Source organism: Leucoraja erinacea, chromosome 32 (genome assembly GCF_028641065.1).
Source record: "Leucoraja erinacea ecotype New England chromosome 32, Leri_hhj_1, whole genome shotgun sequence".
Taxonomy (NCBI): Eukaryota; Metazoa; Chordata; class Chondrichthyes; order Rajiformes; family Rajidae; genus Leucoraja; species Leucoraja erinaceus.
The window spans coordinates 22,106,013-22,118,217 of NC_073408.1; positions in this window are offsets into that span (position 1 = coordinate 22,106,013).

The window sequence follows — 12,205 nt, forward strand, 5'->3', positions numbered from 1 at the left end:
TCCTCTGGTCCTCGATTCACCTACTCTGGGCAAAAGACTCTGTGCATCTACCCGATCTATTCCTCTTATGATTTTATACATCTCTATAAGATCACCCCTCATCCTCCTGCACTCAAAGGAATAGAGTCCCAGCCTACTCAACCTATCCTTATAGCTCAGACCGTCAAGTCCTGGCAACATACTCCTAAACCCTTAATCTTTCCATAATATCCTTGCTCCAGTGCTGACATACTCTCCATAATCAATGCCACCATTATGTAGAACCCATTCCTGCCACGTGTGTAGCTAGGCCTCAGTTCCTGCCACATCATCACATTTATACGCACTTAATTGGACTTGCAACTCATTAACTTTAATGTGTTTCCATTGTTTACATCGTTACTTATCTTAGTTGGACCCTCTTAGTTTGGATCTGTCTGTAAAACCTGCAGTATCTTGCTCCGATGCAATCAGAGTCAGGGTTTTACAGCACAGATCTGGGTCCTTAAACTCACCGGGTCCACACTGACATATTTGATCATCTACTCTGATCCATCTTATAGATTTACGGTAGCACAGTAGCTGAGTGGTAGTGTTGCTGCCTTACAGCGCTTGCAGCGCTGGAGAACCGGGCTCAAATCTGACGAGGGGCACTGTCTGTACGGATTTGCACATTCTCCCCCTGACCACGTGGGTTTTCTCCGAGATCTTCGGTTTTCTCCCACACTCCAAGGTAGACCTTTACCGGTTAATTGGCTTGGTATAAGTGTAAATTGTCCCCAGTGTGTGTGTAAGATAGTGTTAGTGTGCAAGGATTTATGCGTTTGGGGAACAGTTCGGGTCCATTGATCACAATACCATTAGTTTCAATATAATTATGGAGAGGGTCACAACTGGACCTAGGGTTGAGATTTTTGATTGGAGAAAGGCTAACTTTGAGGAGATGTGAAAGGATTTAAAAGGAGTAAATTGGGATATTTTGTTTTATGGGAAAGATGTGGAAGAGAAATGGAAAACATTTAAAGGTGAAATTTTAAGAGTACAGAATCTTTATGTCCCTGTTCGGTTGAAAGGAAATAGTAACAATTGGAAAGAGCCATGGTTTTCAAGGGAAATTGGACACTTGGTTCGGAAAAAGAGAGAGATTTACAATAATTATAGGCAGCATGGAGTAAATGAGGTGCTTGAGGAGTATAAAGAATGTAAAAAGAATCTTAAGAAATAAATTAGAAAAGCTAAAAGAAGATATGAGGTTGCTTTGGCAAGTAAGGTGAAAGTAAATCCAAAAGGTTTCTACAGCTATATTAATAGCAAAAGGATAATGAGGGATAAAATTGGTCCATTAGAGAGTCAGAGTGGACAGCTATATGCAGAGCCAAAAGAGATGGGGGAGATATTGAACAATTTTGTTTCTTCGGTATTCACCAAGGAGAAGGATATTGAATGATGTGAGGTAAGGGAAACAAGTAGAGTAGCTATGGAAACTATGAGATTCTAAGAAGAGGAAGTACTGAGAAATATAAAAGTGGATAAGTTTCCAGGTCCGGACAGGATATTCCCAAGGACATTGAGGGAAGTTAGTGTAGAAATAGCAGGGGCTATGACAGAAATATTTCAAATGTCATTAGAAACGGGAAAAGTGCCGGAGGATTGGCGTACTGCGCATGTTGTTCCATTGTTTAAAAAGGGTTCTAAGAGTAAACCTAGCAATTATAGACCTGTTAGTTTGACGTCAGTGGTGGACAAATTAATGGAAAGGATACTTAGAGATAATATATATAAGCATCTGGATAAACAGGGTCTGATTATGAACAGTCAACATGGATTTGTGCCTGGAAGGTCATGTTTGACTAATCTTCTAGAATTTTGTGAAGAGGTTACTCGGGAAATTGATGAGGGTAAAGCAGTCGATGTTGTATATATGGACTTCAGTAAGGCCTTTGACAAGGTTCCTCATGGAAGGTTGGTTAAGAAGGTTCAATTGTTGGGTATTAATGGTGGAGTAGCAAGATGGATTCAACAGTGGCTGAATGGGAGATGCCAGAGAGTAATGGTGGATGGCTGTTTGTCAGGTTGGAGGCCAGTGACTAGTGGGGTGCCACAGGGATCTGTGTTGGGTCCACTGTTGTTTGTCATGTACATCAATGATCTGGGTGATGGTGTGGTAAATTGGATTAGTAAGTATGCAGATGATACTAAGATAGGTGGTGTTGTGGATAATGAAGTAGATTTTCAAAGTCTACAGAGAGATGTATGCCTGTTGGAAGAGTGGACTGAAAGATGGAGTTTAATGCTGATAAGTGTGAGGTGCTACATCTTGGCAGGACAAATCAAAATAGGATGTACATGGTAAATGGTAGGGAATTGAAGAATGCAGTTGAACAGAGGGATCTGGGAATAACTGTGCACAGTTCCCTGAAGGTGGAATCTCATGTAGATAGGGTGGTAAAGAAAGCTTTTGGTGTGCTGGCCTTTATAAATCAGAGCATTGAGTATAGTAGTTGGGATGTAATGTTAAAATTGTACAAGGCATTGGTGAGTCCAATTCTGGAGTATGGTTTACAGTTTTGGTCGCCTAATTATAGGAAGGATGTCAACAAAATAGAGATAGTACAGAGGAGATTTATTAGAATGTTGCCTGGGTTTCAGCAACTAGGTTACAGAGAAAGGTTGAACAAGTTAGGTCTTTATTCTTTGGAGCGCAGAAGGTTCAGGGGGGACTTGATAGAGGTCTTTAAAATGATGAGAGGGATAGACAGAGTTGACGTGGATAAGCTTTTCCCACTGAGAGTAGGGAAGATTCAAACAAGATGCCATGACTTGAGAATTAAGGGACAGATGTTTAGGGGTAACATGAGGGGGAACTTCTTTACTCAGAGAGTGGTAGCTATGTGGAATGAGCTTCCAGTGAAGATGGTGGAGGCAGGTTCGATTTTATAATTTAAAATTAAATTGGATAGTTATATGGACGGGAAAGGAATGAAGGGTTATGGTCTGAGTGCAGGTAAATGGGACTAGGGGAGAATATGTGTTCGGTACGGACTAGAAGGGCCGAGATGGCCTGTTTCTGTGCTGTAATTGTTATATGGTTATATGGTTATATGGATTGCTAGTCGGTGTGGACTCAGTGGACCGAAGGGCCTGTTTCCGCGTTGTATCTCTGAACTAAACTAAACTAAACTAAACTAAGATATTTTCTCGCATTAAGTCCATATCCTTCAATGCCTTGCCTAGTTATGATGAGCGTTTGATAGCACTGGACCTGTACTCGCTGGAGTTTAGAAGGGTACGGGGGGACCTCATTGCAACGTACCAAATAGTGAAAGGCCTGAATAGAGTGAATGTGGAGAGGATGTTTCCACTAGTGGAAGAGTCTAGGATCAGAGGCCATAGCCTCAGGAGAGAAGGAATTTCTTCAGTCAGGGGATGGTGAATCTGTGGAATTAATTGCCACAGAAGGCTGTGGAGGCCTTTAATGGATATTTTGGAAGGCGGAGATTGACTGATTCTTGATTAGTAAAAGTGTCAGGGGTTATGGGGAGAAGGTAGTAGAATGGGGTTGAGAAGAAAGACAGATCAGCCATGATTGAATGGCGGAATAAACTAGATGGGCCGAATGGCCTAATTCTGCTGCTAAAACTTATGAATTTATGAACGTGTTTATGCAAATGCCTCTTAAACACAGTAATTGTATCTGATTCCAATACCTCTACAGGCAGCACATTCCAATATCGACCACTTTCTGCGTAAAATACTTTAAATCCCTCACTTTCATCTCTAAAACTATTTCCTTATAGTTTTGTGTATGAAGGAACTGCAGATGCTGGTTGAAACCAAAGACGGACACAAAGCTGGAGTAACTCAGCGGGACAGGCAGCATCTCCGGAGAGAAGGAATAGGTGACGTTAAGGGTCGAGATCCTTCTTCAGGCTTACAACCCAGCGGTATGAATATCGACTTCTCTAACTTTAAGTAAACCTTACTTTCCCTCTCTCTCCATCCCACTCCCATCCTAGTTCTCCGACCAGTCTGACTGTCTTCCTCGTTATATTTTATCTTTGAATGCTTCAGTGTCACCTTCCCCAGCTGACAAAGATCTAGTCTACATTTTCCTTGACCTTTGTCCCCTTTGATGTCTCGTTTTTACAACTTACACTTCCATATCTCTGTGTCTCCCTCTCCCCCGATTCTCAGTCTGAAGAAGGGTCTTGACCTAAAACGTCACCTATTCCTTCTCACCAGAGATGCTGCCTGTCCCGCTGAGTTACTCCAGCATTTTGTGTCAACAGTATCTTCCCGTTTAGTTTTGATACACTATAAAAAGGAAAAAATATTCTGATTATCCACCCTATGGATGCTTCTCATTTTCTTTTCCATTGAGTCATCCTCAGCCTTCTTCACTCCAGGGATTAGAACCGCAACATACTCAATCGCTCCCCAAATCCTCCAATCCAGGCAACATCCTGCTGATCCATTCTTGCTATTCCACTTCTTTGCTCTATTGAATGGCGGCCCAGTGGCGCAGCGGTAGAGTTACTGCCTTTCAGTGTTGGAGACCCGGGTTCGATCTTGACAACAGCTGCTGTCTGCATGGGGAGTGTACGTTCTCCCTGTGACCTTGTGGGTTCTCCGGGTGCGGGTGCTCCGGTTTTCTCCCGTATTCCATGGATGTTCAGGTTTGTAGGTTAATTGGCTTTGGTATAAATTGTAAGTTGTCCCGAGTGTACAGGGCGATCGCTGGTCAGTGCGGACTCGGTGGGCCAAAGGGCCTGTTTCCGCGTTGCATCTCTAAACTAAACAAAACCACTTTGCAAGTTGCCACAGGCAAAGGAAACTGGCGGCAATATGCAAGTTGAAGAGCAAGCCCTACCTGGGCTCCCCGAACAACCCCCTCTATTTTGGTCTGTTCGGGGGGTCCAGCACAACTGTTGCAGCTTCAGAACATGAAGAGGAAGTTGATATTGGGAATTTTGGCAATTAGGAGAAAATAGAGTATGTTTATAATATGCCTAACACAAGAGTTTATATACTGGAGAAGCATGATGGGGAAAATGAACAACATAGGGAAGGTAACTAAAAGGCCATGTTAGGAGAGACAATAAAGGGACTTAGGAAGTGCTTACATTACAAGGCATGGCTAGCTGGAGTAAAGATGTATCTGTACATCTTTGGAGTGGGGGAGGCAACCCGAGCTCCTGGAGAAAACCCATGCACGTGATGGGGAGAACATACAAACTCCATACAGACAGCACCCGCAGTCAGGCTTGAACCTGGGTCTTTGGCGCTGTAAGGCAGCAGCTCTACCGCTGTATCACAATGGTGCCCCAGTAATTAGTTCTGAGAATAGGTGAGAGGACATCCCTTGAGTGGTGCAGTTGAAATCCAAGCTGTGCATGACTCAAAGCCACAGTACAGGAGAACACGAATGAATGGGAAATCTATGGGTAAAGGAGCAGGCAGGCCGTTCTCTGGTGCTACGGTTAATAATATGTAGGGAGGAACTGCAGATTCTGGGTTAAACTGAAGATAGACACAAAAAACTGGAGTAACTCAATGGAAAAGGCAGCATCGGGATAGGCAGGGAGACAAACACAAAGAAGGGTCTCAACCCGAAACGCCACCTATTCCTTCTTTCCAGCGATGCTGCCTGTCCCGCTGAGTTACTCCAGCTTTTTGTGTCTAACTAGGGTTAATAATATCACTGAGTGGTTGCACAGTATAATGGTGGATAAGGATGAACAGTGCATTAAAACTGATTGTGAAATAAGACAAGTCACTTTATGATGCCCATTTGCTAGATAAATGGGAGAATGATTTCCTACACATCAGGAAACAGAAGGTTAAAGGTAACTCTAGCAGAAAATAAAAAAGGATGAAAGATGACAAAAAATATTAATCACTGATGATTTATTTGCATCTGTCCAATGATTTGGAATTGATTTATTTCAAAAATGTAAGATCCGCATCTAACCTTTCTATCATAGCTTATAAAAGGCTGTAATTGCTGTGAGTCATGAAACACTTTGGGAGCTCTCAGAAGATGTCCCAGTATGTGCTGTTAAGGATTTGCATAAACCAATTTGTTCGAAAAACCCACTGTTGATCTATGAAACTTTCCCTGTGAGCTGCTTGGATCTGATCCATAATCATGGGCGGCGTGGTGGTGTAACGGTACTGCCTTTGAACATCAGAGACCTGGGTTCAAACATGACTATGGGTGCTGTCTATATGTAGTTTCTACATTCACCCCATGACCTGTTCAAGAGTTCAAGAGAGTTTTATTGTCATATGTCCCTGATAGGACAATGAAATTCTTGCTTTGCTTTAGCACAACAGAACATAGTCGGCACAAATACAGAACAGATCAGTGTGTCCATATACCATTGCATAAATATATACACACATGAATAATTAAACTGATAAAGTGCAAATAAACAGATTATTGGCTATTAATGTTCAGGGTTTTGTCCGAGCCGAGTTTAATAGCCTATTGGCTGTGGGGAAGACGCTGTTCCTGAACCTGGACCTGTTTTCTGCGAGATCTTCGGTTTCCACCCACACTCCAAAGACGGACAGGTTTGTAGGTTAAATGGCTTAGTACAAATGTAAAATTTTCGCTTGTGTGGATAGGATAGTGTTAATGTGTGGGGAACGCTGGTCGGTATGGACTCGGTGGGATGAAGTTCCCGTTTCCGCACTGTGTCTCTAAACTAAACTAACACAAAACTAAATGGAGGAGGTCCACAGATAAAACAGCGCCCAGAACGTGCGCACTATCATGCAGGTTTAAGATGACAATGAGGGATACTCTGCACCAACCCGTGATCCTGGAGGACTGGCTTAAGAGGGCAACAGGATAGCATGTTGAAGCCATGTTCAGAGTAAAGGTCATCCCTGTAGGGGTGACACAGCGGTAGAGTTGCTGCCTTACAGAACCAGAAACCAGGGTTTGTACGTCTGAACGGAGTTTGTACATTCTTCCTATGACCTGCATGGGTTTCCTCCCACACTTTAAAGATGTCCACGTTTGTAGGTTAATTGGCTTTGGTAAAAATTGTAAATTGTCCCCAGTGTATAGGATAGTGCAGATGCATGGGGATTGCTGGCCGGTGCGGGCTCGGTGGTCCAAAGGGCCTGTTTCCATGCAGTATCTTTAAACTAAACTAAACAAACACACAATCCCTAGCAACAATGACGTGACCACCAGACGTCAGCAAAGGATAATTTTGATTGTGTGAGAAAAAATGCTAGTGTTAGTGACAATTATCCACTATAATTTAATTTTAAATTTTAAACTCCAGCTGGGCCAAGACCGGGTGGCATCATAGATAGTGAAGATGGTTATCAAAAATTGCAACGGGATCTGGTTCGGTTGGGTAGGTGGGCTGAGGGATGGTTGATGGAATTTAATGCAGAGAAATGTGACATGCTGTATTTTTCAAAGTCTATCATGGGCAGGACCTACACAATGAATGGTAGGGGCTCTGGGGAGTGTTGTAGAGCAGAGGGATCTTGGAGTGCAGGTACATGGCTCCTTGAAAGTGGTGTCACAGGTAGATAAGGTGGTCAAAAATGCAGTTAGTACATGGGCCTTCATCAGTCAGAGTACTGAGTATAGAAGTTGGAAGGTCATGTTACAATTACATAAAATGATGGCATTGGGTTCAGTTTTGACCACTATGTTATGGGAAATATGTTGTCAAACTGAAAATGGCACAATGAATATTCATGAGGATGTTGCCAGGACTTAAGGTCCAAGGCTATAGGGAGAGGTTGAACGGGCTGGGGCTCTATTCCTTGGAACACAGGAGCATGAGGAGTGATCTTATAAAGGTATACAAAATCATGAGAAGAACAGATTGGGTAAATGCACAATCTCCGGCCCAGAGTAGGAGAATTAAAACCCCCAGAAAATGGGTTTAGGTGTGAGGGGGGAAAGATTTAATCAGAACTTGAGGGGTAATTTGTTTGCACAAATGTCATGTGTGTATGGAATGAGCTTCCGGAGGAGGTAGTTGGAACAGGTACTAGCACAATGATTAAAAAACGTTATATATTAATTAGGTAAATTAATAGGGTAGGTGTAGATTGGCTATTGCATGTTAGCCAATCATAGTGTTTGTCAGTAGTAGCCCTGCCTAGTACGTGTTTTATAATAGTTAGAACCTGTCTACGTCAGGCGGTAGATGTAGCAGCTCGGAGCTGAGGTGTACTGTAGATCCTATGCTATGAGTGCTTTAATGAAAATGTGTTGTACCTTAACGTGTGGTTGAGTCACCTAATTACATTGTGTCAGAAGTGGGATTGATATAGATGCGAATCTCCTCTTTGTTTTTCTTCTCCTCCCGCTGTGCAGAAGCAACTATGACTTAAATGGGATATGGGCCAAACTTGGGTAGGTGGGACTTGTGTAGATGGGACATATTTGTCGGTGTGGGCAAAGGCAGAAGGGCCAGTTTCCACTCTGAATGACTCTATGACACCAAGAGCCCCAGAGATGGGAAAATTGAAGGACAAAAGCAGACCTGCTTACATGAGTGAACACCCAATAGTTAGGTTGATTTTCTGGTGCCAGTGTAAAGGGCATTATTAAATGGGCTCAGAACACTATTCCATGGGAAATGGAAGAGCCAGAAGTCATGATTCATGGTGAAAGTACTGATTCAGAGATCAAAAACTGTTGAGGTCCTTCAGGCAAAGTTATAAAAGGAGAGAATGATCCCAGGAATGACTAGAGTGATAGTCATCGAGTGATAGAGTGATCCAGTGTGGAAACAGGCCCTTTGGCCCACACCGGACAACATGTCCCAGCTGCACTAGTCCCACCTGCCTGCGTTTGGTCCATATCCCTCCAAACCTGTCCTATCTATGTACGTGTCTAACTGTTTCTTAAACATTGGGATAGTCCCCGCGGCAACACCCTCCTCTGGCAGCTTGCTCCATACACCCACCACCTTGAAAAAGTTACCCTTCAGATTCCTGTTAAATATTTTCCCTTTTACCTTGAACCTAGGTCCTAAAGAAATTAAGTTAGGCTAACCCGGTGATGAGCGTTTGTCGGCACTGGGCCTGTACTCGCTGAAGTTTAGAAGAATGGGGGAGGGACCTCATAGAAACATACAGAATAGTGAAAGCTTGGATAGAGTGGATGTGGAGATGATGTTTCCACCAGTGGGAGAGTCTAGAACTAGAGGTCATAGCCTCAGGATTAAAGGATGTTCTTGGAGATGGAAGGAGATAAGGAAAAAAATCTTTAGTCAAAGGGTGGTGAATATGTGGATTTCTTTCCCAAGTCAGTGAAATAGTAAGATTAAACGAGAACTTACCAGTTTCAAGTTTGATCTGTATTTTATGAGGAGTTACGATGAGGGATTACGTGAAGACCCCATCCAGCACGCATGCGCAACATACTTCAAAGCAGCGTTGTGGAATCACAGAAACAACACAATAATTGAAATAAACATAGTAAAGATAAGGAGAACTAAGTTACCAGTTGATCTATATCATTGAGGGTGGGAGCAGAGGGCACGTAATCCCTCGTCGTAACTCCTCATAAAATACAGATCAAACTTCAAATTGGTAAGTTCTTATTTAATCTTACTATTTTACTTCGGAGTCACGTGAGTGACTACGTGAAGATTTTAAAGCTCTGTGATTACAAACCGTGTAACAGTTTATACTTCACTCGCTGTCAAAGTCATCCAAGGGAGGAAGTATGTTATCGTAATCAACCATGGATCTGTTTATAAAACAATAATGGTATTTATTTGAAAACAATAACAAAGAAAAATAATGCTCCTGTCCTGCAAATTTCGGATTGAGGGCAGGTCTTTATTGCTTCCTTACGGAGGTTGTTAATCTCGTATTGTGTGTTGCACAGTAGAGCCAGAGTATCTTGCTGGTTAGTTGCTACCCCATCCACGGAACGGAGATGATAGCCGACGTCAGGAACTTCAATATTCTCTGCAGTTGCAATTCTTGGGTTCTGATACCCTGCCCAATGTACCCCTAGGTTTGACTGTTGACGGCAGGTACATTGAGCGAAATGCAGTTTTCAGGAGGCGTGTAGAGGTCCAATGCCTCATTGACTACCTGTTCTTGCAGTGGTTTTTGTTTAAAGGACAGGTAGTCAATGCTGGCCGCCAGTTTAGGCTGTAACGGCCGTCCTGCTCCCGTTGTTGCCACATTGCCGTTCACCACTCCCAGCAGCTCTTCCTGTTCCTGTACCCCGTGCATACTCCCGGTATCTTCAGCCAGAGACACCTGTTCTTGACCAGCCCAGTCCTGGTCGCCAACGCTCTTCTCTGCTGAGGGAGATGCGATGACTAGTGCGTGGTAGTGCACTGGTGCAGGAGTACCTGTGCTCCCTTGGCGATCTTGCCCCACCTCCCGGAGCAAGTCTCGCTGGAACATTTGCTCCATGAGCCTTTCCATTCGGCACAAACGACCACCTTTGCCGCTCTCGGGCGGTGAGTCTTCCGCACCGGACACATCTGAGTATACCGGTCGGTCCGACTTCCGGTTTGCCTTACCTCCAGCCCGCTGCTGTTGTTCAGGCTGTGCTAGTGGCGCTGGGCTCGGCTCGAAATTGCTGTCGGTGACTGTGGACCACAGCATGTGCAGTCCATGTGCCGCCGGTCGCCCCCCATTGATGAAACTGTCCTGTTCCGTCGGAGTCAAATGGGGAATGATCTTTCTTGCTTGTTTTCCCTTGTTCATCCTGTGTGAACAAACCAGAACAAGGGTTTCGAAAAAACACGACCTAAGAGTAAGTTACCTGTACTTGCCTGTACTCCTGTTTGTCGCTGTTGCACTGCGTGAGACGCTATGTCTCGCATGTGTGCTGGACGGGGTCTTCACGTAGTCACTCACGTGACTCCGAAGTAAAATATCCATATTAAGGCAGAGATGGATAGGTTCTTGATTAGTGTAGGTGTCAGACGAATGGGGAGAAGACAGGAGAATGGGGTTAGGAGGTGTAGACTAACCTTATTAATTCATGCCATTTATAACCCTCACCACACATATGTCCATGCCACCCTTCACATGGTATTACGGTACTACACAAGGACAGTCAACTGTTCTCTCTCTCTATCTCTCTCTCTCTCTCTCTCTCTCTCTCTCTCTCTCTCTCACAACTCTCCCTCTCTCTCTCTCTCTCTCTCTCTCTCTCTCTCTCTCTCTCTGTCACACACAGACACACACACAAGCCAGCAGAGCCAGACGTGAGCAGCTAGCTGTTTGAATGTTCCGGTTTGCCTTTGGAATAAAGATTGATTTCACCCTGCGTGTGTTGTTGTGGATCATTTATAAACAGGAAGGAGAGATCAGCCATGATTGAATGAGCCAAATGGCCTAATTATTCTCCTATTCTTATGACCTTATGACTTTATGACATTCTGAGAAAAGGTTTCCAGATCACATCTGAAACAGGGTCTGAAGAAACGTCACCCATTCCTTCTCTCCGGAGATGCTGCCTGTGCCGCTGAGTTACTCCAGCATTTTTGTGTCTATCTTCAGTTTAAATCGGCATATGCAGTTCCTTCCTTCCTACACATATCCTCCAACGTCTTTGGTCTAGATTTGGGGAAAGAACATCAACGTCCAAAGAATGAGTTGCTCCTGAACTGAGAGGTGACTCGGTAATGTTCAGGAGGGTTTAATATCAATGCCTTGGAGAAGTGGGAACCAACAAATTCAATCAAGAATCAGCAATGAAATCAGATCTGGGCAGTGAAGTGAGACGTATGCCAGAAATTGCAGTGTCAGATTAACAAAACCAGCAAAAATGACTAGAAAACATATGTGTGTTAATGTGCACAGTGTAACTAACAAGGTAGATAGCCCCAAGCACTAGATACCACAGGGATTGTAACACAGTTACATTAATGGAGAACTGCAACACAAGCATTAGAATGGGTTCTTTATATGTCTAGTTACCAGGAAGGCTGAGGGAGAAAATATTGTTTTTGAAGGAGTGATATCATTGATTGATCGGTATTAATATATAGGACTATAAACTGGACAGATCCAGTTACAGGTGTATTTGTTTGGGTTGAATAACAAGGAATACAGTCACTGAATAAGGGTTTCAACCCAAAACATCACCCATTCCATCTCTCCAGGTTTTTGTGTCTATCAGGGTCTTGGTGAGACCACACCTGGAGTATTGCGTACAGTTTTGGTCTCCTAATCTGAGGAAAGACATTCTTGCCATAGAGGGAGC